The 24,221-nt window shown below is 39.8% G+C and overlaps 1 protein-coding gene and 1 long non-coding RNA gene across 25 annotated transcripts in view; one reads left to right on the top strand and one right to left on the bottom strand.

The window, feature by feature from the left end:
• Positions 1 to 3,681: 3,681 nt before the first annotated feature.
• Positions 3,682 to 17,806, bottom strand: LOC138918623 (uncharacterized). Its single transcript, XR_011428170.1, has 2 exons — positions 17,699 to 17,806; positions 3,682 to 3,940 (listed from the first exon to the last, which is right to left on the bottom strand). It is a non-coding gene; the product is annotated as an uncharacterized lncRNA (long non-coding RNA).
• INSIG2 (insulin induced gene 2) overlaps positions 17,212 to 24,221 on the top strand; it is a 25,330-nt gene continuing 18,320 nt past the window's right edge. The window contains exons 1-3 of one of the 24 annotated variants that reach the window (XM_070240705.1): positions 17,216 to 17,373; positions 19,731 to 19,806; positions 22,414 to 22,604. The gene's annotated coding sequence lies outside the window, so the exon portion shown is untranslated. Of the gene's footprint in view, positions 18,089 to 18,243; positions 19,608 to 19,730; positions 19,807 to 22,413; positions 22,605 to 24,221 lie in introns of those variants that run through there. The other 23 variants (XM_014732432.3, XM_070240700.1, XM_070240703.1 and 20 more) reach the window with 23 other exon arrangements.

Here is a 24,221-nt window from a genome sequence, read left to right as displayed (position 1 = left end):
TCTGGCCCATAGCACTCACTAAATGACCTCGATTCTATGGCTTCCAACTCGAGACCTTCCCTCAGCCTCATTAGGCTGAAACTCAGAATATTCTTTTTCCATCAGGGATGGACAGTGACAGTGCCTGGCATAGCCCAAGGAGAAAGGGGGCTGGCAAATTCTTTTTACCCTACTTCTGATATGCAAATTTGTCCCTGGGATACAGGGCATGCAAGTGTCTTGGCCCTCAGCTCTGGGCATGCTTGCTTTTAGGCTGTGATTTAGGAATGCAAGAAGATAAGCAATGGGAGAAGAAGTTTCTTCAGTGAATATAAAATACATTAAGGATCAAGGACATATTGCCAGCTCCCTATCTATCCAACCCCAGTCATCAGCCAGACAAAGCATGTAAAGCAGCCCCTCTGCCTCCATGCTCCCACCCCAGTGCTGTGCACATCATCCAGATGAATACTATGAGTGGTCCCTGGGAGCAGCAAGCCCACCACACCCACACCCAGAAGATGTCCATGAACTCCGCCAACCTCCGGGAGGAGCGTTGTGATTGACTGACTTATGGATTATTTGGTGAGTGTATGGTGAAAGGCGAAGTTGGGGATAGCCAGGGCCAAATGCACTAAGGGTTTCTGGAAAGTGGGTACAAACACTGGAAACATTTTTTCCTGCAGAGAGTGTGAGAAGCCCAGAAGAACTTTGGTTTACACAGTGGGGGCAGCTGCTGCCTCAATGCATGGAGTGAGTCTTCGAGAGACGTGATAAGGCAGAATCGTACGTGTAGAGGAAATGCTCTGTCCTGTTCCCTATCTACATAAAAGATTGAAAGTGCAAAAGCCAGCTGAATGTTCATTTTGTGATTACTGGCATGACTGAACTTGGTATTGTTTTAGCAATTGTCTCTCCGAGAAAGGAGGTAATATTGGTTAAACAGAGGATAGATCACTGGGTGGCTGCATCCAGAACAGTCTTCAGGATAATATCAGTAGAACACACCTTCCTGCTAGAAGAATAAAAAAGAAAAGAAAGCAGCTGAGCCAACTGGAATGCTGAGTAACTGAACCACATTCTGCATAATTACTGGAGCAGGAAAGAAATGCCTGTGTTGTTTGCATCATTTCTTGCTTCAAAAGATGAGAAGCTAAAACAACTGATAAAGACGGATGTAAAATTTCTGTTTCAAGACTCCCAACTGACACTCATAGATTCCTGTTTTTTTTTTTAAAAAAAATGTGTTTTCCAAAAAATAAAATAAAATATTACAGCAAAAATAGCAAAATTGTAAAGGAGGGGAGAAAAGTAGCCTCAGATTTGTGATAAATGTCAATCTTCAAAGTCCATTATCCAAAGACCTTGTACATCAATACTTGATTTGAATTATGGAACTGGGTTGTACCTTCATTTACATGGTATTTCCCCAAGTAGCCAGATAATATCAATATCTTGCATTTATATGACGATCATCTTCCCAGATGGCTTCAGTAAATTGTATGTTTTATGAGACCCACTTTCTGAAATGTGGTCATCTCTGAATGAGAACGATGCTCCTGGGTAACTCGGGCCAAGGGAAAAATTGTGTTTTGCATTTACGCTGTCTTTCTATCAGTGATAATAAAAATCTTCAGTTAGCAAGCATTTCCTGAGCATCTGCGTGGGCAGAGCCCGAGACGAGGCTCTATATGGTAACATATGGAAGATTAAAAGTTGTGATCCCAACCCTCCAATACTTCAGTCTCTATTAAGAACAATATTCCTGTTTCACAAATGTAAAAACTTGTGGCCAGAGAAGTTTAGAGAATTGGCAAAGGTTATATGGTATATTGTTCCAGAAATGGGCATCCTCATTCCCAGGTGTGGATATGAGTGGTTTTGATAATAACATCTAACAATGCTTAAAATATTTCAGATATATTTAAGTGGGAAGGTTAAGCTTTTGTTTTTAGTTAAAGAAAAAAAGACCAGCTCTAAAAGAGGAAAATGAAGAAGGGTACCTTATGTTGTCAATATAGATTTATAAATATTACTACATATCTAGGACTGTGGTAATTGTGGTGAGGAAAAAAAAAGATAGGGTTCCAACTCTGAAGAGTTTGGCTGACTTTGGAAGTAAACTACTGCCTAACTTTCAAGGAAACAGGAAATCTCACTTATCCCTCGAATAAAGATTCAATTTGTTGCCTTATCTCTCTACCTTGTAAAATTGCAAGTACCCCTGGTAGAAGTAACCCATTAAGCCAAGCCCAGCACAATGTTTGGCACACAACAATTGCTCCATATGGATTATGAGGAATTTACATTGTGTGGCAAAATTTCTCATAGCCATTCTTGGGAATTTATGTTTTAATCAGTTTTGAGGGGAGTAGGGTGGTGAGAGGAGAGGGTAGGCTTAATGGCTGCAAAACAAGGGAAGAAGAAATAGTCAAGAGTGAAAATAAAGCAGAAAGGAGCATTTATGGGCCTGGGGAAAACTTAGCTTCTTTATAATCCCTCTTAGACACTGCACTGAGGTGTAGCGTACTGTGTATCTGGAGGTATGGGGATACAAGACTATTATATTTAAAATACCCACAGGATCATACATCATGGTAGAAATCCCAACTCTAATACTGATCTGCCAAGGATTTGGGGTGAGTTACGTCACTTACCTGGGCCTTAGATATCCCATCTGTTAAATAAAGGGATAGAGAAGATGATCTCTAAGACAATTTTCTATGATATAGAATCCCATTATTCTATTTAAATGAGAATATGGGACCATTTGGAACAAAAAGTAGGACAGGGGCTGGCCCCGTGGCCGAGTGGTTAAGTTCGCGCGCTCCGCTGCAGGCGGCCCAGTGTTTCGTTGGTTCGAATCCTGGGCACGGACATGGCACTGCTCATCAAACCACGCTGAGGCAGTGTCCCACATACCACAACTAGAAGGACCCACAACAAAGAATATACATCTATGTACCGGCAGGGCTTTGGGGAGAAAAAGGAAAAATTAAAAAAAAAAAAATCTTTAATAAAAAAAAAAAAAAAGTAGGAGAGCAGTTGTCCTGATGCTTACTTAGCTTGGTGAAGAAAAGGGATGATGTTAAAATTAAAGGTCTAGGTACCCTTTCTAGAGCATTTTTAACACATCAGTCTACTGATCAAAATACATTGCATTCCATACCGTCAACCTTAAAAGACTTCAGCCAACATCAGATGCACTTTGAACAATGGATGATTCATCTCTGTTCTAGGTTTCTATATTTTTTTTTCTTTCCGAAGCTAGGGTCTTCTTCAGAGATGTCTAACTTGTGGTTCACTCAGTTGGAAATTAAACTTTTAAAGTTTTCAGTTAAAAATGAAACCATTATCTACAAAACATTCTAAATTTTAAAAACTTTTCCCACAAAATAAAAGTGCTAGATTGTATATTAAAATGACAAGTGCTGTAAGAATTCAGAGAGTAGAAAGATCATAATGGTCATAGGCAATCAGGAAAGCTTCAAAGTAGAAATGGGGCTAAAAGTCTGTTCTTGAGAAAGCTTAAGACTGGAATTGTTAGAGAAAGAGGCTTTCTAGTTCTAAGAGTATCATACGAAGAATGAGACTTCCCAAATGCAGGTCCAAGGACCATTCTGGTCCAGGATGAAGTTTCGCTGATTCTTGATTATTAAAAAAGGTAAAGGGCAAGGCAGTAAGCATGTCTTGAAAACTAAATGTAAGCAATTTAAGCGATTGTTCTTTATTTTGAGACAATGTTCTTCCCATCTGTTAGTGTTAAAATACCCTTTTGTAAAGTGGTAGTGGTTGTGGATAGTAGATGTTTTTATTTTGTAAAGTAATGGCATCAGGTTTGGCTTCCATATGATGGTCTTTTTCTTTCTCTTTCAAATCTCACTGCCCATGAAATCCAAAGATCCAGGCACCAGCAGGTAGGTGAGTTTTCCCGATACGTGGCCTTCACTGCAGTCCTTGCCTGTGGAAGCCAAGAGGTCAAGTGTAGCTTTCTGGCAAGGAAAAAGACCATTGCACTTTAGGATTTTATTTCACTGTTCTCACGATACTGTCATGGCAATAAATGCTGATAAGGCTTAGCCATGATGTTGATAGAGTTAAGTTTACTATGCGGGACCTAGGACGTGTCCTGGGTCTTCCAATGATAGAGCACCCTAGAAAACACCACCTGCTTTGTAGACGTGTACTTTACTTTAGAGCCAAATGCCACGTTGGCAGCAGAAGGGCTGCCAACCTGTTTACCAAAGTCCCTACTTTGTATTGGTTAAAGGAACTCTTTCATAATCCTTCGTCATTCCTTTGATATTGAATGACTAGATCGTTGGATTTTTACTTGAGTACAGGTACGCTGAGTTCCTTTCTCAGAAGCCAACTCTTGGGTGTTTAAAGTGCTGCTTGACTCCTGTGTACAGGGTGGAACCACCCCTCTCAGCCACCATGTAAACACTCATTTCCCTCTGGAGGAAACAAGTGTGGGGACACAGTGTTTTAGTACAAAACCTTACAGTTTTCTGTTTCCAAAGTTTCCCTCATGTCTCCTGACCCCTCACTAAGGAGTATAAGGAAATTTTAACAGGGGTACTAGTGCCCATGCTGTGAAAAGAGATAATGAACTTCCTATATTCTAACAGGTGAATTTTATACATGCTTTTATTAGCTAACCATGATCTTAGAGCTGATGTGGAAAATAAAAGATTTTAGAAACACAAACTTTGATTTCATCTTTTCCAGCTAATAGATGAAGGAAACGAAGGCCCAGATGAGGTAGGGACTAACTCAAGGTCACCCAGCTAGTTAGCTGAAGTGCAAGGACTTGAAGTTGATCTAGTGTTCTCTCTGCTACCTCCCTCCAATACCCCACTGGAATTGAAATCATCGCAATAGCCCCTGCCAAGTACTTAACAATGGATATTTGATGGTGGTCCTTTAAGTCTGTACCAGGGTGGTTTTCAGTTTTTCCCTTCATCAGCACAGGAAGGCAAGGACATCGCACTGACTCTAATATTTCATGCTTAGCTCTGGATTCCCTTGGTTTTATATTTCTGACTCTTCCCTCAGTTTCTTGTAGGGCTTTATGATTTAATTTAATTTCAGCTTATGGCTGGCTTTGGTACCCAGAAGAGTGGTAATTTGTCCTTTAAATTATTCACCCCGGGGAGTCAGTGTTCTTAGAAAGGAGGGGGGAGAACCTCTAAGCTTCGTCCCCTCAGAGGGATACATGACACACACTGATACCTCACTCACTTGTTCTCTCTCCACAATACCTTATCTCATGTGTTCAGCCCTGGTTCCTATAATACCTTGTATTTCTGCGGCGCTTTTCACACTAACAAATAAAGCAGTTTACAGAGTATTTACACACTGACTAGCGACTAATTATACACCTGCAAGCACTGCCATCATTCTGGACAAGCAGCATTCCTCTACATCAGGTTCTCTGTAGGACGGTGTCTTAGAGTTATTTGCAGAGAGAAATTTGGGGCAACAGTCTAGGCTCTGACATTCAATTGATCAATATAGAGGGAGTTTATATAATCTAGAATGCACCTCTGGACTTTGTAGCTCAGGCCTGAGCTAGGGGCCAGAAGGGTTACAAAAGAAGAGGAAGAGGAGGTGACTATGACCCTAGCAGATCTTACTAAAATTGCTAAGACCAGGCAAAAATGTGTGCAACAATTCACAAAGAACACATGGTGTTATAAAGTCACCTGCAAGGTGTATCTGTTGGTACAAATATACAGGTGCTGTTTATGCACAACTGGAGTACAGAATGGAGGAGATTGTTGCTGTTTTCTGTTAAAAGATAATAAGGATTAGAGATAAATAATATTGAGTTACTATTTAATGAGTGCCTACTATGTGCTAACTTCTCTATATGTATTCTTTCATTTAATCCCACTGTCATGCCTGTTTGTCACATAAAATTTACTAAATTTATTAAAGAAGTAAATAGTGTTCTCCAGATTACACAGCTAGGAAGGGAGAGCAGAATTAAAATCCAGGTCTGTCTGACTCTTAACCATGCCGTCACGCCTTCCCCATGCTAAGAAAGGCACGACAAGCATTAACAAGAGGCAAATATCTAGTGTGTTAATGTTAAAGTGGGCCATGCAGACAGAAAGAAGAAAAGGAGTGTTAGCATTCCATTTATAGGGATGCTAAGAAAAGGAATGAAATATTTTCAGAGTTTAATTTTTGGCAATATGGTGGGGTAGAAGCAATGGAAAAGCTCCAAATAAACCAATAAAGCTTCAGAGGGTGTTCTCTAATGAATTCAAACAGAAACTAGCCAAGCAATCATGTTCAAAGATAAAAAGCAATGTAAGCCTGTAAGAACATTAGAAGCTAATGTCTAGATGAAGGGAGGTGTATAAAAATGCTAAGTCATCAAAAAGGACATGTACACTTACGTGGAGAAGGAAGAACAAGTAACAGACGCCTATGCTGCGTGGTCCCGGGCTCTGCTAATCTGATGGTGTTTTAAAAATTTGTCTGCATATTTTCTCACACTCCTCTCATTGAAAGGACAAGTCTACGCCTCCACTCTTTGAATCTGGGCCAGCCTTAGTGATCAGTCGACTAACAGAGTATGGTAGAAGGGATGCTGTGTGACTCAAAGGCGATGTGGCTGCCACCTGGTTTGATACACAGCAAGGGATGATGGAACTCCTGGTGAGAATGTCAGACCAAAGTGTATCACCCAGAGGAAAGAACCCGTTTGTTGAGTGGGGGCATTTACCTTTGGGAGACCAAAGTCGTATAACCAGCAGGTTAGGAGCAAAGAGAAAAGTCAAAGTATCAAAAGTTATCAGGTCCAGGGAGGGAAGTAGAAGTGAAAGATAAAAATAAGTCCTGGGGTCAGACAGGAAACAGGTCAGACCGTGGCGGACAAGCATTCAAGACTGAAGCTAGGAACAAAACAAACCGAAGTGGTTCAGGACTGATGCGGTGAGTCATGTAAGGTACATTTTTGTAGGAGGCACAGAAATGTGCCCAAGGCTTAAGGGGCCTGGTAGACCCAGAAACTCACGATGTTAAAAGAGAAGAGGAGGAAAGTAGAACTGCTTAACTGCTTTAATTCCTACATTTTCTCCAGCCAAAAGATTGTCAGAGAGGGAAGGGCAGCACCAACATTAGTTTTTAAAAATAAGGTAGGTGAGGAACCTGTAAGAAAACACTGGCTGTTTAAAACGCATATAAGTCTCATGACCTAGAGGAGGAACATTCCTGGGACACTGAAAAACATGTGGGATAAAATAGAGGAACTCCTGTCAATAATTTTTGAAAAATCTTGACAATTAGGGAAGACAGAAAATGGACAAATGTTTTATTCTCAAAACAGAGGTGAATCTGTGAACTCCAGGAGATTGACTTGACATCTGGGAAATCTTCTAGAATAAATCATTAAAGAGATGATTTGCAAGTCCTTGGCAAAGGAACCAGCATCAGTTAGCGAAGATGAAGCAGTTGGCCTGAATTTCTATAGGAATTTGCCAGTCTCCAGCGATATCACTCTGAGAATGAGCTGGGTGTATAGTAAGCAAAGAGTTCTTTCTGATGAATGGATATGTGTCAACCAAATGGCAGGGCCCTCTCTAGTGCCCACCACAGGCCTCTGTACCCAAAATGTTTATTAAGGACATGGGATAAGATTCTGATGGCATGAAGGCAGGCTGCAAGTAACACAAAACTGAGAGGGTTCATCATTATCCATCATAAACGGTGGAATTTGTACCAAAAAGATCTTGATAGGTACTAACTATGGACATGGTTTAAGAAGAAGAAATTTAACAGGAAAATCACAAACTTTTTTGCTTAGGCATCCACTCCTCACCATCGATGGAAAACATGGAAAAATCCAAACACCCCAAAATTCTACCCACAACTATGAAAGAACAGGATCGAGAAAATCTGGTTTGTGCGCATGGAAAGGATTTGAGTTGCTTAACAACTCAATACAACTTAATAGTGTGATGTGACTGCCAAAAATACTACTGTGATGGGACGTTGTATTAAAAGAAGTATCCAAAACAAGGGATGCGATGATGCCGCTTTCGTGTTTGTTCTGGAAGTAAACCCTTGGAGGGATATTGACAGACTGGAGCATGTCCAGAAGAAAGCAACCATTATGGTAAGGAGACGGAGAACCTGTCACACGGAAAATGACTAAAGAAACTGGGTATATTTAGACAGGACAGGACTCTGTGGGGAGCGCAGAATGGGAACAAGATTTAACAATTTAAAGGCCGTCACATGGAATGGAGTCAATGCGTGGGAGCCATAAAGAAGCTGAGTACTGTTGAACCCCAGGAAAAACTGTCTCATTCCTGGAGGTATGCAAAGATGAAAGCAGTTTCCTCAAGAAGTTAGGAAATTCCAATCCTGGAGGCATTCAAGAGAAAGAGGAAGATCATTTGCCAAGCAGAATATCAAAGGGATTAATGATAATCCCATAAACCTATGACCTTTTATGACTACTTTATCACATGTATTCCTAACAACAAGCAGTACTTTAATGATCAGGAAATGGAGGATCAGAGAAGGCAAGTAACTTGCCTAAGAATACCCAGCTGGAAATAGAGAGCAGATACAGATCCCAGATCTGCTTCATTCTAAACAGTGCACATGCTTTTCCTCTACCCTAGGCTTCCTCAAATAAAACTGGGTTCCAGGAGAGGACATTGTCTCAATCTTTAAAATAAGAGAAGAGCAATGGGATCTACTGGAGCTAGAGTGTCTAACAAACCCTCCGAAAACATTAAGTATCACCAGGACTCTCTAGGCTGTCATTGAGCTACACAAATTATTTCTCAGTTTGGAATATCTTTGCTACTGATGGTTCTATCATACTTCAATACTGAAATTAATTTTATAAATCTAAGACTTGCTTCTGAAAAGTTTTAAGTCCTTTTAATTTTCTCTAATCATTACTAAAACATTAATTCCTAGGCTTTCAAAAAAGCAATGCTTTTCAAATTCCAAATTAAATTTAAAATCATTTCAAATAATTCCTTTATTTCTATGGAAAATTCTTTTGATAGTTTCTGTTTTTGGCAAATCTGAGTCCCAGAAGAAATCTAAATTGAAGTCCTTGAGTTTCTATAAGTGTGTTTCATGTCTATTACATCACCTCGCCTTATGTATATTTCTTTAGGGAAATTTTAAGCTATTTGATTATTTTGACCATTTGTGTCTTTCATCTGTTATTAGATGAAATCATTTGCTTTTGTGAATCAATATATATACATGTCTATATATGCATATATATAATTGGCAAATCAGAGGAAATTCTCTGCTACTTTTTTCAGTCTCTTATAAGAATAATATACATTTTTAGACAAATGTGAGTCCAGCGTAAGTTCAGTGAGAGATGAGAATACACATACTGCCTTGGGAGAGACTGAAAGCTCTGCAGGCCCCCCGTGTGTGAGTTCACTTAGAAAGAAGGAGTGTCGCAGAGCTGACACAACAGCATGGTGAATTAGCAAGAGAGCAATCTCTCAGAGAACACTTTGTTGTGTTTTTTGACCTCAAATTGTAGGGGCCCTTGTAATAATTAATAGCTAGTGTCGCCTCTCTATTCTTGGTCTCTATCATTGCCTCTCTGACAAATAGTTTATAGTCTCTAATCTTTCCAGTTGTCTTCTCAGCCTGATGGTTTATCCCTCAATGCCTTTGTCTTAGAGCTGTGTTTTGCATTTGCTTGCTCATCCATGGTGACCTTGTTTGGGCTTTGTTTAGTTTATTTGTTGCCTGATGATACATACCGAGCCTTACAGGGACCATTTGACTTTATATACATTCAATTTATTGACTTTAGTCATCACTGCTTCCTAACACAACCAAAAGCACCCTGAAAGGGTTACACCAAGGCCACCACTGGAAGGTGAGTGCCCTCCCCGCTGCCCTCTTATTTCAGAGCTTCAGAGGTTCAACCTGTCCTGTTCCCCATCCTGCCCCCCTCTTTGGCCACATGGGTTTTTCTCTCTGTAGCCAGCATTGATCTTACTAATAATCACAGGTTGAAGCAACACAACCATGAGATTCCAGATTCATTTGCCTGCTTGTGACTAGATTGATTTATAAGCGCCTTTGTCACCCTTCCTTATGTTTCTTTTCTTCAGTTTGTTTGAATGTGATATAGAATTTGCCACCAATTAAAAAATTAAAATCGGGCTAAGGTCAGTAATTGCAGAAAACATTTAATGAGTTTATATCCAAGAAGATAAGCATCACAATTATGAAATCACCTCATACTTGTAACTACTACAGAATAGGGGATGACCTCAGTGTACAAGAGTTACGAAATGATAAATAACTTATATTGAATATTCTGGGCATATCATCAAGGAACTGTATAAAAGCTTTATCTACAACTATACCAAGAATTATCTATTATTGTCTCAGAGTCTATTAAGCAAATACAGTAGAAAAGATATCTTTTATGTGATCTAAAAGATTTCAACCATGGTCCTTAGATCAAGATGAATTCTATTAAAAAAAAAAAGCACTGGATTAGGAATCAGAAGATCTGATTTCTAATTTAACGCAACTACTAGTAAACCTTGGGTACGTCCTTTCTCTCTGTGAGCCCCTGTCCACTCACAGCACTGATGAAGGACATAAGATCTTTCACTTGAAGTAAAATGGAAGCCGCTTTCTTCCCCTGGTAGAGCACGCTCCATTCCTACGGCTGGGTGCCCCACCGACTTCCAGCCCCAGCAATTAGGTTGTGCGTCCACTAACAGTCCATTGTGATTGTTGCGGGTTGTGTCATTGTAATTACATAGTATATTACAAAATTTGTAAATCGATGAAATGAAAATATGAAAAGGGTGATTTTCGTTTCTACAACAAAGAAGTTAAAAGCTCGCAATACTTAGTTAAGGTGAGTGTTACTTAAGAAACTTGCGGCTCTATTATATGTAAGCTAGATATTTGTAAAGGACTGGAAAAACATTTGGAGGGTTCAGTTCAGGCATTTCGGACGGCATCAGTCTAAGACCACTTTAAAGAAAATTAAAGACATGAAGTTTTCGTATTTCCTGGGGTGGAGTGACTGGAACGCAAATTTGCCTGAGGGCCAGCTTGTGGCTACATTTCCACAGGTAGTTATTTTCTATGTTTTAATTTCCCACCGCTCTGTTCATTTCCCTGTGTGTGGGGAGTGGTATTACTTCAGATTACCCTCTGCCAAAGGTGCTGCCCTTTGGGGTTCTACCTTTTAAATTTGAGGTCTCTGGCTCCCAAATTCCAAGATTTTACATTTGTACTGTTGTCTGAAAATTCCGTCAAAACAATTTCAATTTTTCCCAGTTACCAAATAATTTCAGGGCAAAAGTGACTTCCTTGTTCTCCTTACTTTTCTGGGGTTCCACTTTCCCTTAGATTTTGGCCTCGTAATCCCTCTTTATCTTTTCAGCTCTTTGATGCTTTTAAGATGATACTAAAAATATATTCCAAGCAACACTTTGGTTTCAGCAAGAGGGTTTTCCTCTATAACTGGGCCCACATTACATGCTATAGACTTTCTATAGGTCACCTACTCATGATTCTTGCTGAGAAACCAAACTGTCTTTTGAAATTGGCACGTCCCTCTGGAAGAGGCTGGTGCCAGGTCTGAAAGCTCAGAATGCCGTAACTCAAACTTTTTCCCAAATTAAAACTAAGACTACTGGCTCCTTTGCATTACATAATTCTGTCTCCAACATGCTGAAAGAGCTACTAAATTATAGGTGGACAAATTACTGGTAGGTAATGATTTCATTTCGCCACTATTTCTGGATTTTTTTCCTAGCTTGTCAGTATTTTGAGAAAGCTAAATTTATACGAATCATCTAATACAGTCCTTTCCAGGAAAACTTTGTGTGATGATAGAAATATTCTATAATCTGCACTGTCCACATGGGGCCATTTCATACTTGATGTGTGGCTAGTGAAGCTGAGGAAATGCATTTTTGATTTATTTTAATTAATTTAGATAGCTGCATGTGTCTAATGCCTGCTGTATTGGACAGCACAGATTCTAAGGGAAATTTCTTTACGATACTTCAGGATAAAGATTGGTTATATAAGAAGGCTACATAAAAATCATTTTGTGACCATGGTCTTCTCATCAGAAGCTATGTAGTTCATGAAACCAAAGTAGCAGCAACCACTAGTGACATAAAACAAACAACAAATACAAGATATTAATTAACCCAGCAGATATTTATTGAGCCCATATTATGAACCAGGCACCACACCAGGCACTGAAAAGTGTGCCATATGCCTGATGGTCCCTCCGCTTTCTATGTAGATGATGATTGATTGATAGATGACAGATGATTTTATAAACAGCTTTCATTGTAAAACATAACTTCATTACTTCAGCTTCCCATAAGTACATTAGAGAGGAATGTTTCTTTGACAAGACGTAAACATAGTCAACTACTAGCCCTGTGAGATGCTCTGAAGGGAGGGGAAACCAAATGTTCCATGGGACAAATTGTGTCCTGGCATTAGGGTCTCAGAATTCCCATGTTGAAAATATCTGTTTAATTTTTCGAATCCAATGCTTACCAAATATGACCATAGAACCTCATTTTTTTCCCCACAAAATACTTGTTAATATTAATACTATGGAATACATTTTGGGAATTGGACATTTATGCTAAGGAATTTTACAAGACATAAAAAAATCAAAATCACTGGATAATCTAGGATAGTGTTTTTCAAAGTGCCTTTTGCAGATCTTTAGGAGGCATGAATGTATTCTCAGTAGTCCATAATATCTCTGGAGAATTCTGAAATGATGTGATTTTAATTACATAATAACCTTAAAATAGTAATACAAGCATATTATGGACCATGTTGATGAACACATTCTAACAGTATTGCTCATAAGATTGTAACAGGTTTCTCGTAAGATTGGCTTGTAATTGTCTTACATTGATTTAAAAAATAGAGATGAAATTAAATGATCACTTGCTCCAAATGAAGGCCAAAAATGGTAGGGTTGATTGTACAAATTAAGGTTTAATAAAGAGAAGTAGTGAGAGAATTGAGCCATCATATGACAAACGTATTAAAAGCATGTTTTATCTCAAAATAATCTATTCTGTGGCAGATATTTCAATATATATTGAAATGCTTCAATTTCAAGGAAACACCCTTCACATTACTATAATTTGAAGCCTACTTATTTTATGCTTTTATTCATATTTATTTTGAAAATGTTTTGGTTTATAGATGTATATGACCTTAAGCTTGAGAACTTTCTATCTAGTTTTATGTTTAGAACTTTGTAATTTTTGCAGGTTTAAGTCATATTATGATAAAAATAATTGAAGTCAAAACTAGGGGTACATGAAAATTATTTATGTGTGGAAACACTGTTCTAGGATATTTCTATTACATTTCTGAATGTATCATATAGTATTTTAAAAATATTTAGCCAATGTTTAAAATTGGTTTGCATTCCATGGCTATGGCATTCCATGGCATCATATTTTTAATTTGCTGTGAAGCCAGGAAAAGTCTGAAAAATATTAAAATCTCATCATGGATGACCATGAGTTGACTGTGTTTAATATCATTGCAGATAAAAAGAGCTTTATTGAACTATTCAAGTAGGGCAACGTCAGGTTTTATGGGTTTTTTTTTTTCCAATCTCTATTGTCTTCAAAAAAAATTCCATACACAGCATAAAACATTATGCAAAACATGGTTTCAACTACCCTCTATAAGTCAATGACTCCTGATCTTTATTTCTAGACCCATTTGCTCACTTTAATTCCAGATGCACACTTCCAGTAGTCTACTAGACATTTTTAGCTGGATGTTCAACAAGTATTTCAAACTCATTCAACCCCAAATTCAAATCTTATATTCTTGTTCTAGGTCAATGATGTTACTTCCATTCAGTTTCTCAAACTCGAAACTCTGAAGTCATTTTCCACTTGTTTCTTTTCATCACCCTCACCCTCACATCACCCTTACATCAGTGGTCAGCAAGTCCTGCCGATTCTCCTGTGCCCTCGCCATTGCCTTAGTTCAGGCTTGCACCGTCTCTCAGCTGATGATTGCAATAGCTGCCTACAGAGATTCCTTGCCACCAGTTACCTTCAATGCCAATCCAGCTTAAAATAGGAAGAACATATCTGATCTCACTGAGAGTTCTCAGTTGACTTGCTTCTGCTTACATGAGCTGGCCTAGTTTCATTTACTGAGACTTCTTACAAGGCTGTGAATTTAGTGAAGGCAAGGGCTCTCTCTCCTTCATTTTTGTGTCTCAGTATTTAACGAAGCTCCTAGCATGCAACTGGTGCGTGCTACATGTTGTTGAATGTTGACAGGGCACCAGTGAGTGGCTAAGAGCACAGGCTTTGGAATCCTACAGAGCTAGGTTTAATTTCTGCCTCCTCTGCCGCTTAGTTGCCAAGTGACCCTGGGCAAGTTAACTTTAAGACAGTGGTTCTCATCTCTGGCTTCACATTAGGATTACACAAAGAATTTATTAAAAGGGTGCAGGTCCCCTCTTCAGCCCAGTTAAATCAGAATATATGGAGGGTGGAGGCTCAGGCACTAAAAATTTTAATAGATCCACAGATGATGCTAACATACAGCCAGGGCTGAGAATCACTGCTCTTGGCCTTAATTTCTCAGATACTATATAGTATCTGTTTTAAAGAGGTTTTGGGCACGTGAAATGAAATTGAACTTAGCATAGTACCTGGCACATAGTAAGTGCTCAATCATAGTGTTAATACACAATGGCAATTTGTAACGTTCTTCCTTCTCAATCACTACCCCCCAGTTACTCTGGCTTCCCTTCAATTCCTAGAATGTACCAGGATCTTCCAGCCTTGGTGCCTTCACACTTGCTCTTCACTCTGCTCTTAGCAGATCCCTCTCCATCTTCAAGTCACACTTGCAGTCAGACACAGTCTCCAGGTGTTCCCCTTTATTCTCCATCACAATATGGAGATGTTCATAGTCTTCATAGCTGCCTCGATTTCAAATGATATGTTAATTTAACTGTTTACTGTCTGTTCCTGCAACTAGACTGCAAGCTTCACAAGAGCAAGAACCTGTCTGTTTTGCTTTCCTCCTGAGGTCCAGAGCCCAGTGCCTGGGATGTGCTAGATGTTCAGGTGATAGTTGTTGAGGGATGAATGGATTAATAAATGATCCATCCTGTAATCACAAAAAGGCAAAATTCCTTGACTTTGTGTGTCCCTCAACTATATGTATCCTCACATCAAAATACCACAACAAAAAACAAGACCAAAGCTCTCCAAAACCAGGACTGTCTCCAGTGTTTTGGGTTCTAGCTACTGAGCTACTGACTAGGAAAACTGCAATACTTTTTTTTTTCAATGTTTTTAATTTGGGTAAGGCTTCTGGGTCCAAGGTTCTCAGAGGCTTACTGAAGGCTTAGTCATCAACCCGTGGGCAATAATTAATGTTAGTCTAACAACATCTCACTTCAACAAGGCAAATAAACTTCTGTGGGTGTTTGTATTAGCTAAGTAAAGAGTTTTTCGTTTTCTAAGTTTACCTTTTGGCCCATTCAGTTGGGAGACCAAACAATACCCAAGGTTAAGATAAAAAACTTTTTCTGAAGTCACAGAATTATCAATTCATTGATACCTTTGCCTATGAAAAGAACCTTAGAAAAAATTTAGACCAAACCCTCATTTCACAAATGAGGAAAAAAAAGGCCTAGAAAAATGAATTTATGGGACATGCTTATGTCCTTGCTGTCACAGCACCAGGTTTCAGGAATCCTTCACCTGTGTGTTCTATAGGCCATACTACACCACCTGCAAAGTAACCCAAAGTTATTCTAATTTCTCAAAGTTCTTAATCAATTTACAGTCTTTTGATTACAAATTGAGATTTTTAATGTTTCTATGATAATAACAAATATCTAGTCCAAATTCATGAGCTTGACTTTCAGATCTTATATGTCTCACCATACATCCTTCCGGTACTCCAGCCTCTACAATCTGTTTCATGTTTTTCCAACCAGAATGCACAGCCTCATCACATCTGCCTACTTATCCTCCATGCCTACTGAAAGACTACATCTTCCATGAAAATTGTCCTCAAACCTAGTCAGAAGAAGACAATGGCTCTTTGCATTTCTCCTAAGGATTCTGTATTCTGCCTTGTACTGCAGCAGGAATGACTGCACTGGATGTAAGAATATTAGGAACTGGTGCCACATGGTTCTTGCTTTTTAGGTCTTGCCCCTCCTTGCAATTGATAAATAAACTAAAATAAATGTTTCTCTAGGCTTGAGTCTTCCATAAGCATTTTCTTGAAGACAGTTTCGAAGCGTCTAAGAAAGCTGGGTTAGAGAAGGCACGACCTGGCTGAACAGGACTCACGTGGCTCTGCAGAGAGCCATGATATCAGCACATTTTGAAGTCACTCTCTCTTTTGTGGGTGCTTTTCTCTTTTTCTAAAATTCCTCATCCATTCAGTATAACCGGTCCAAATCTTTTTTTACTGGTAGTGTAAAAACTTACACGAGACAAATTTAAGAGCTATAGGAGACATTAGAGAAAACGAGAAAGATTATATAAATACTTGCCTAGATGCATTTTGTTGCAAATTTTTCTTCTATTTTCAGAAATAAATGTACCCAGAAAAAGGTCAGAAACAAAAAAATCCATCTTATCAAAGTTTACCAGTTCAAAGTAAAAAAGTGCAAAGGAATTTCACCACTCACACCCCTTTGCAAAGCTCTTAAGCAATTATTCTAGGCTCAAATTTCATCCAGAACTTTCCTCAAGACCATTATGTAACCCGATCACATCCATATTATAGTACTATTTCTGACAAATAAGGGGTTATAATTTTCTCCAGTTTGTTTGTATTTGTATTTTCTGTACTTTGCCGTAAACCTCTAAAGCTCTTCATAGGAAAAGAAGTGTCCACAAACCGCTTTAGCTGGTCGAACTTGGGGAACGATTATCAGTGAAAACAGCATAAAGTGCTGTGGGATGGAGAACAGAGAAATATCAATTATGCCTTTCTCCCAAAATAAGTTCTGATTAGTAAGGAAAGAAAAAGGTAAAGGGTAAAGCCCGGCAAAGCCACAAAGACACTGAGTCAGTGTCCTAAGAGGAAGAACCGGCCGCCCGCGCGCCAGAGCGGTCAATTCGGGTCGAAGGAGGGGGACCTGCGAAAGGCCGCGCCTCCAGAGTGTGTGCGTGTGTCAGTGCGCGATTCCCTGACACCGCCCACACGCCTGGGCACTTGTCACAGCCCAGGGCTGCCTGGTCAGCAAACAACAGCTGATCGGCCACACCATCTACACAGTCCACACCTCTACCCAGCCACTAACGCCTCGGCGACCGGAAGCCCTTTTGCCCCCACTCGCTGGCCTACCACGTAGTTTAGGTAAAAACCGGAAGTTCCTTTGCCCCGATCGTTCGGGCGCGTCCGCGTTGGCCGCACAGGCGCAGTGGAGCTCGGGCAGAGTTGTGGGCGGGGAGGAGAAAGCGGCGGAGGGGGGCGGGGCCGGCCCCAGAAGATGGCGGAGGCGGGGGTGAGTTGGGGTCTCCCGGAAAAGCACTGGTCACTTGGTACTGAGGGAAGCGGCCTGAGGAAGCGGGTGGCCATCGGGAAGAGGAACTGCTTGTGTTTTTGCTGCCTAGGAACCTTGCTGGCAAGTTCGGGGAGCCGGACCACGGATGGGGCCTCAAGGGCTAGGGGCTCCGCTTACCTGGAGAAGGGTCGGCGAGGTCCGGAAGGGGACGGCGGGGCAGGGAGAGGTCCTAGGAGAGGCCGAGGCTCCCCGAACAGTGGAAAGTGTCCCAACGGAAAGAAGACTAGAGGGCGGAGGGCAGGGCGACCCTGGAGATCTGATGGGGGTGGAGGTTGGCGAGCTGTCAAGCACAGAGCCGCAGGACTTGGGAGGCTTTTAGCCAGGGAGAGTCAGGCTTGGTAGGGGGAAGGATCTAGAAAGGTAAGTATTGCAGTAAGTTTAGAATCCGCAAAAAGCTATGTTGATATTGGGTTGAGGAGTGGGTCTTTGGCATTTTGGATTGGAATTGGAAACCTTTGGAGTACGTGTGTGGGTAACGCCAAAGAGGACTCTTGCCGGGACCTAGAGGTCGGTTGGTAATAGTTACTGGGATTTTAGGGTTGGTCAGTGGGAATTGGCAGTTTGGAAAAGGAAAGAAGTGTGGGTGACGGGGGGCAGGGGGAAGGGTGCTAATACTTAACTGATAATGACCCATACCCACTTAGTATTGGAAAAAAGTTATTAAAGTATGATGTTAGCTCGGTAGTCTGGGAAGATACATATCTTCCTAAATGAAGAGCTTCCTACTGGAGGATTGATGAGGAAATGCTTTAGGAAGGGATGAACAGCCTTGACAGCTGGGTCACTGAAACTGACCCAGATCAGTATTGCAGTGGGGTTGAGGATTGCAGAGGAAGACAGCCTCCTGTCTTGGGTGCATGACGAATGAAGGCAGTCAAGCAGTGGCTAGATTGTGTTTTCCAGTCTCGGTGTTTGGCTCTGTTAGTGAAGCACCGAGTGGAAATGAAGGAAGGGATGGCCCACGAACAGGGGCCCCACAGAAGAAAATTAGCCGTGTACTCTTCCTCTTCTCCGTTTCCTTCTTTCTCTGGACATTATGTTCGGTAGTGTGTTTTGGTATAGTTCTCAGTGCATATCTGATCTCAAGTGACTAAGCTGTGAATCATATACATTTGGGAAAGACTTTGAGTGTGTTTACACTGACAACTGTTGCTTTTACCTATTGTGGACTGAAAAGAAAAGGATAAAATACAGTTCAGTAATTTAAAGACAACTTGTTTCCTTGTTATAAGAAAATTATTCCTGAACGACAGAGTAGCTATTTTAGGGACTGAGATTTGATGTTTAAGAGCAGTAATGGGGTATGATTGCTACTTGCTTAATGGTTTTCGTGTTTGGGTTTTAATATTGAGAGGAAAGATGAGTTGCAGTGTCAAAGCAATGTGTTTTTCTTCCTAGAAGTTTTTAGTGTCCATAGCCTGTGGTTCACATTTGTGTACTTTTATTTAAGGAGAGTTAAACTTTTTAATTGACTTAAGTGTGTTTTTCCTAATGTTAATGCTTACTCTATTTCGAGAATGCCGTTCTAATTAAGAGCATATGATGAAAAAGGTGTGAGGTAGTCATTTAATTTTATTATTTGGTAGCCTGTCTGACCCAAGCACCTGAAGGGATAGGGTAATCTGAGGGAGCGAATGTGCTTCTGTGACTTCTGGTCATTGGAGGATGAATGATCTTGTTTGGTTTTAGGGGGTGTTACACTTATTAAAATACGACCGGTTCTTCGGGTTACTGGGAGATTTTGTGTGTTTGCTTTCAAATGCCTATTTCCTGAAAGTTCTTTTAGTGGCAGACATAAACTTTGATTTTCATTCACAAAGCCCAGAATCACTTATTTATCTAAAAGTAGTAATATTGTAACATTAACCCATTAACAAGCAGTTATATACCTGGAATAATGTTTTTCCAGTTTTGATGATTCATTATTGACCCATCCAAACTATTTGAACTATTTTTCTTTTTGTTCAGTAATGTGCTTTATAGAAATTGTAGGTCAGGGCTCAAGGAAGAATGTTTCACGTACCGTGTAAGTTTTTTCTTTGTCGGTTTTTGAAAAAAGGCATTACTTTGGTATTAACAGTAATTTATCAACATGACTAAGAATTGTTTCTTGTGTGGCACTGAGATTGCTTTTGTATGGTGTTTGTAGATGGAGACGACGTGGTGACGTGGAGAGACCTCTGCGCACGGAGTCACAGTGCTTGGGCTGGTCAGGGTGCTGCCTGGTAACAGTCTTATGATCTCAGAAAGTTGTTTAACCTATTTTGTTTTGTAAAATGGTATTATAAACACCTGCCTACTTCCCAGTACTATTGTTAAGGATCTGTTGAGACACTGCCTCTAAACAGTATCTTTATACCAGAGACTGATTCCCTGATCAGCAGATTATTTCTCGAGTAATCTAAATTTTTCAAATAAAGATTTTTTTTAAATTTTGGAGAGTCAAATTTATCATTGATGTAATAATAATGTTTGAAGGTATAGGTATGCTTTGTTTTAAGGAAATAATATCAGTACGTAATCAGAAAACCAAACTTTAAAACAAACAAATTAGGGGATATTTATTCTAAGAGTTTTTGTTTTAAAATAACCCACTCCTCTAGTGTGTGTGACTAATATTATGAACAACATGCTTTGTTAGGAACTTAATTGTCGCATAGTAGGGAGTGAATGGGCTTGTGGAATTTCTTATCCCTTTGATGAGTCTAGTTGTCTCCAGGAGTTGACTTTTTATATTTGTGGTACCCAGATCCATTACAGTCTTATTCTTGTTGCTTCAGTTGACCACTTTGGGTCTCATTTGCTTTGCTGGTAAAATGAGAGAAATGTTAGATCATTGGTTCTTAACTTCTTATGTATCGTGAACTTTTTCAAAAACCTGATGTGAATTGTGGAACCCTCTTTCCAGAAAGATGTACATATACACAACTTTGTTTTAGTTTTGTATCAGGCTCACATACCCCCTGGAGTAGATGATCTTCCAGTTCCCTACCGTTTCTTAAATTTGAGAATACTGTGATTCGAAGCATTTTAATTTTAATTTTTAAATTTTTTTTAACTAAAATTTTTTAACTTTTATTTTTTATTTTTGTCTCCAGTAATTATATACTGTTGTGTTATTATGGACAGTCATCCCTCGGTATCCATGGGAGATGGGTTCCAGGACCCCTGTGGATACCAAGATCTGTGGGTGCTCAAGTCCTTTATAAAATAGTGTGGTATTTGCATATAACCTAAGCACATCCTCTGTGTACTTTAAATCATCTCTAGATTACTTATAAATAATACCTAATACAATGTACATGCTATGTAAATAGTTGTTATACTGTATTGTTTAGGGAATTATGACAAGAAAAATAGTCTGTTCATGTTCAGTACAGATGCAGACATCATGGCCCTTGCCATCTGCAGTTGGTTGAATCCGTCGATGTGGAACTGGTGGATATGGAGGGCCAGCTGTAGTCACAAAATAAGCTGTTTGGACTTTTAAAATATTAGCTCTTTAATTTTATCTCATTCAAATAAAACATCAAACAAATGTTGTGTTGTTTTTAGAGAAAACTTTTGGGGTGAAGTAGGAAACTGTAAACAAACACTGCCAGGAAAGGTTAAATAAACATCTGTGGCAGAATAACGTAAACAAATGGTTTAGAAATTCTCTAGCAGCTCTGAAATAGAAAGAGTCTACAGCCATCATTGGCTCTTAGTGGGAGGGCAGTTCCTCTCTGGGGGCGTTTGGAAATAGGTAGGGACGTTTTTGGTTGTCTCAAATTGGGGAGGGGGCATGCACTGGCATTTAGTGGGCGTGAGCTGGGGACGGCCAGTGTTTTGCAATGCTTGGGGCAGTTCCGCACAGCAAGGAATTGTCCCGTCCCAAATGCCAGTGCCCTTTGAAAAACACTGGTGAGTGAGTGTGGGATGGGACCACAACTGAAATAGCTTTTTTTTTTTTTTTAAAGATTTTATTTTTTCCTCTTTCTCCCCAAAGCCCCCCAGTACATAGTTGTATATTCTTCGTTGTGGATCCTTCTAGTTGTCTCAGCGTGGTCTGATGAGCAGTGCCATGTCCGCGCCCAGGATTCGAACCAACGAAACACTGGGCCGCCTGCAGCGGAGCGCACGAACTTAACCACTCGGCCACGGGGCCAGCCCCTGAAATAGCTTTTTAAACTGGAAGTTATTTTGCTCTTTTAAGTACATTATTCAACATAAAATATTCTTTGCCATTAATTCCCTTTTGGAAAAAAAAATCACAAACATAAATGATTTACTAGAGCAATTAGGGTTACTTAAGATGGATATATACTCTTTGTCCTCTAGTAGCTGTTGTAATAGCAGAAAGGGCGTGTTTGCTGTATCTACTGCAAGTTTGGCAGGTGAAGAGTCAGCTCTTGGTCTAATATACTATGTAAGTTGGCTGTATGAGTTTTCTTCTTTAAAACATCTTTTTACACCTTGATCTACTACTTTTAAAGAAAATTTCAAGGTGTTTGTACATTTATTCTCTTGGTCTTTGTGCCATTATATAGTCACCTACTTATTTTGGCCTCAGTACCTTGAGAACATATTACAGTTGAGATCGTTTTCCATTGTCCACCAATCTTTTCAATACAAAATCCTCTTCTATAGACCATGTGCCAAAAAAGAAGTCTGAGTAGTTGGGCTGGAGTGGGACACAAGGTTTAGAAGGAAGAGGAGGGGTGTGCAATCAGTCAAGCCTAAGGTAAAATTCCAGTTCTAATATCACATGTCATTTGACATAAGTGAGTTGCTAAATCTCTTTGACTTAGTGACTTTATTTATAAAATGAGAATGATTATATCTACCTTTAGGATTATCTTGAAGATTAGTGCTACTATATGTCTGGCATGGAGTAGGCTGTCCCTAGATGGGTGCTATATCAATAGTCATGATGATGATGAAGAAGAATTCTGTAGCTACTGAAGACTTTGCTAAAAGGGACCAGAACACATGAAATGCTGACGTGCTGGATACGACAGCAAGGAGTAGTCTGCAAGACCAGGTTGGGAGGAGATATTTTCTGGGTATTACAGTTGGTGTTTAGAGCATGTTTTCCCATGAATCAGCTGTAATATGTACTGTTTTCTCTAGTCCTCTAAGCTGCAGGGCTCAGTTATGCTAGAGGCTGAGCAGGTTTGGGAGGACTAGCTTGAGGACAGAATTCCCCCCTTGAGTGTTGGGCACAGAGCTTTGGGTGTGGCAGAGGCAATAAAAAAAGTCTGTTGTCTGTGTTTATCACGTGAAACTGATAGGCTGTGAAAGTTACTAGTACTCACAAATAGTCTCATTTTCATACTGATTATTTCTAAAGTCAACACCCCACCCCATTTACACTTGGGTTTTGTTTCAGATTCATTTGTAAGGTAGTTTAAAACTTGGAAACTCAGAGGAAATGTATTTTAAATGATGATTAAGTGTTAGGTTTGCTTTCCCAAAGGCCTGCTTAACAACCCAGTATGGTTTGATTCAGAAAGAGTTAACCAGTTTAAGCAATTACGAATTTGTAGAGCCCTCTCTGGGATAGACAGGCACCTTTTTGAGGATGTAGGCACCGTGGACACTTGATAGTGAATATGACCTACGTAAAAAGTTTACAATCCATATAGCAACTCTGTCTCATTGTTAAGGTAGCTGTGAGAAGTGCCATGCTGAAGTTGTGAAGAAACGACTTTGAGATTCAAAGGAAATATCATTTATGTACTGACTTGCAGTGATGCCCAAGGTGTATTATTGTTGAGTGGGATAAAAATAAGTTACAAAAATAGTCTAGTCTACATAGTATTTTCCCATTTAACAAATGTTAGTATTTATAGAAAATCATAGAATAATAGGTGATAGTTTGGGAGCTGCACGTCATGGTGAGAATGAGGACTTAGGAGCCCGACTGCATGGATTTGAATCTCTCTTGCTAGAGGTGTAAACTTGGTTAAGTGACTTAACCTTTCTTTGCTTTTCTGCCTCATCTGTAAAATGGACACAATAATTGTACTTACCTTTTAGGGTCATTGTGAGAGTTAAATGAGTTACCATATATCAGGGGCATAGAACAGCTCGTGGAAAGCCTCAAATGCTGTTTGTCATAAACAAACACACACAAAGGAAAGATCACTTTGGTTAGGGGAGTGAATGAATACCTAGACTGACTGTACTAGCTAAGTTCTAGATTTTAGGAGTCAAGAGCCGTGCAGGTAAAACTCCTTAGAATCTAGCCATTAGGTGGTTCTTCATTTTCTTAGCTTCCTTTCTTCCACTTCCTACTCTGGCTTTCTCACAATAGCTGCCATGATTGCAGCAAGGGTGAAGTGGGTCAAGGCTAGGGTGGGACGCAGCTATGGCCCTGGGGAGAGCAGGTCAGGTCTGGTTTCTGTGCTTGGTGTTTGTGTAGGTGAGTTGGGGGATGGTCTGTTTTTTGAAAGACGCTTTTGTGCAAAGCTTCGAATATATAAGCATTAAAACGGGTCATTTTGTTCCCCTGTGGAGGTCATCCTCATGAGCAAGTCACATTTTATTTTGAACAATACCACATTTTCTGTCAAAGTATGTTAATTTTCTGTAAAGTATAAATCTATTTATTTTCTGTTAAGTATAAAGATTTCTATCTAAATCTCCGAGTCCTTCT

Source organism: Equus caballus, chromosome 18, assembly GCF_041296265.1.
Source record: "Equus caballus isolate H_3958 breed thoroughbred chromosome 18, TB-T2T, whole genome shotgun sequence".
Lineage (NCBI taxonomy): Eukaryota > Metazoa > Chordata > Mammalia > Perissodactyla > Equidae > Equus > Equus caballus.
This window is presented reverse-complemented; position numbering and strand designations above follow the sequence as displayed.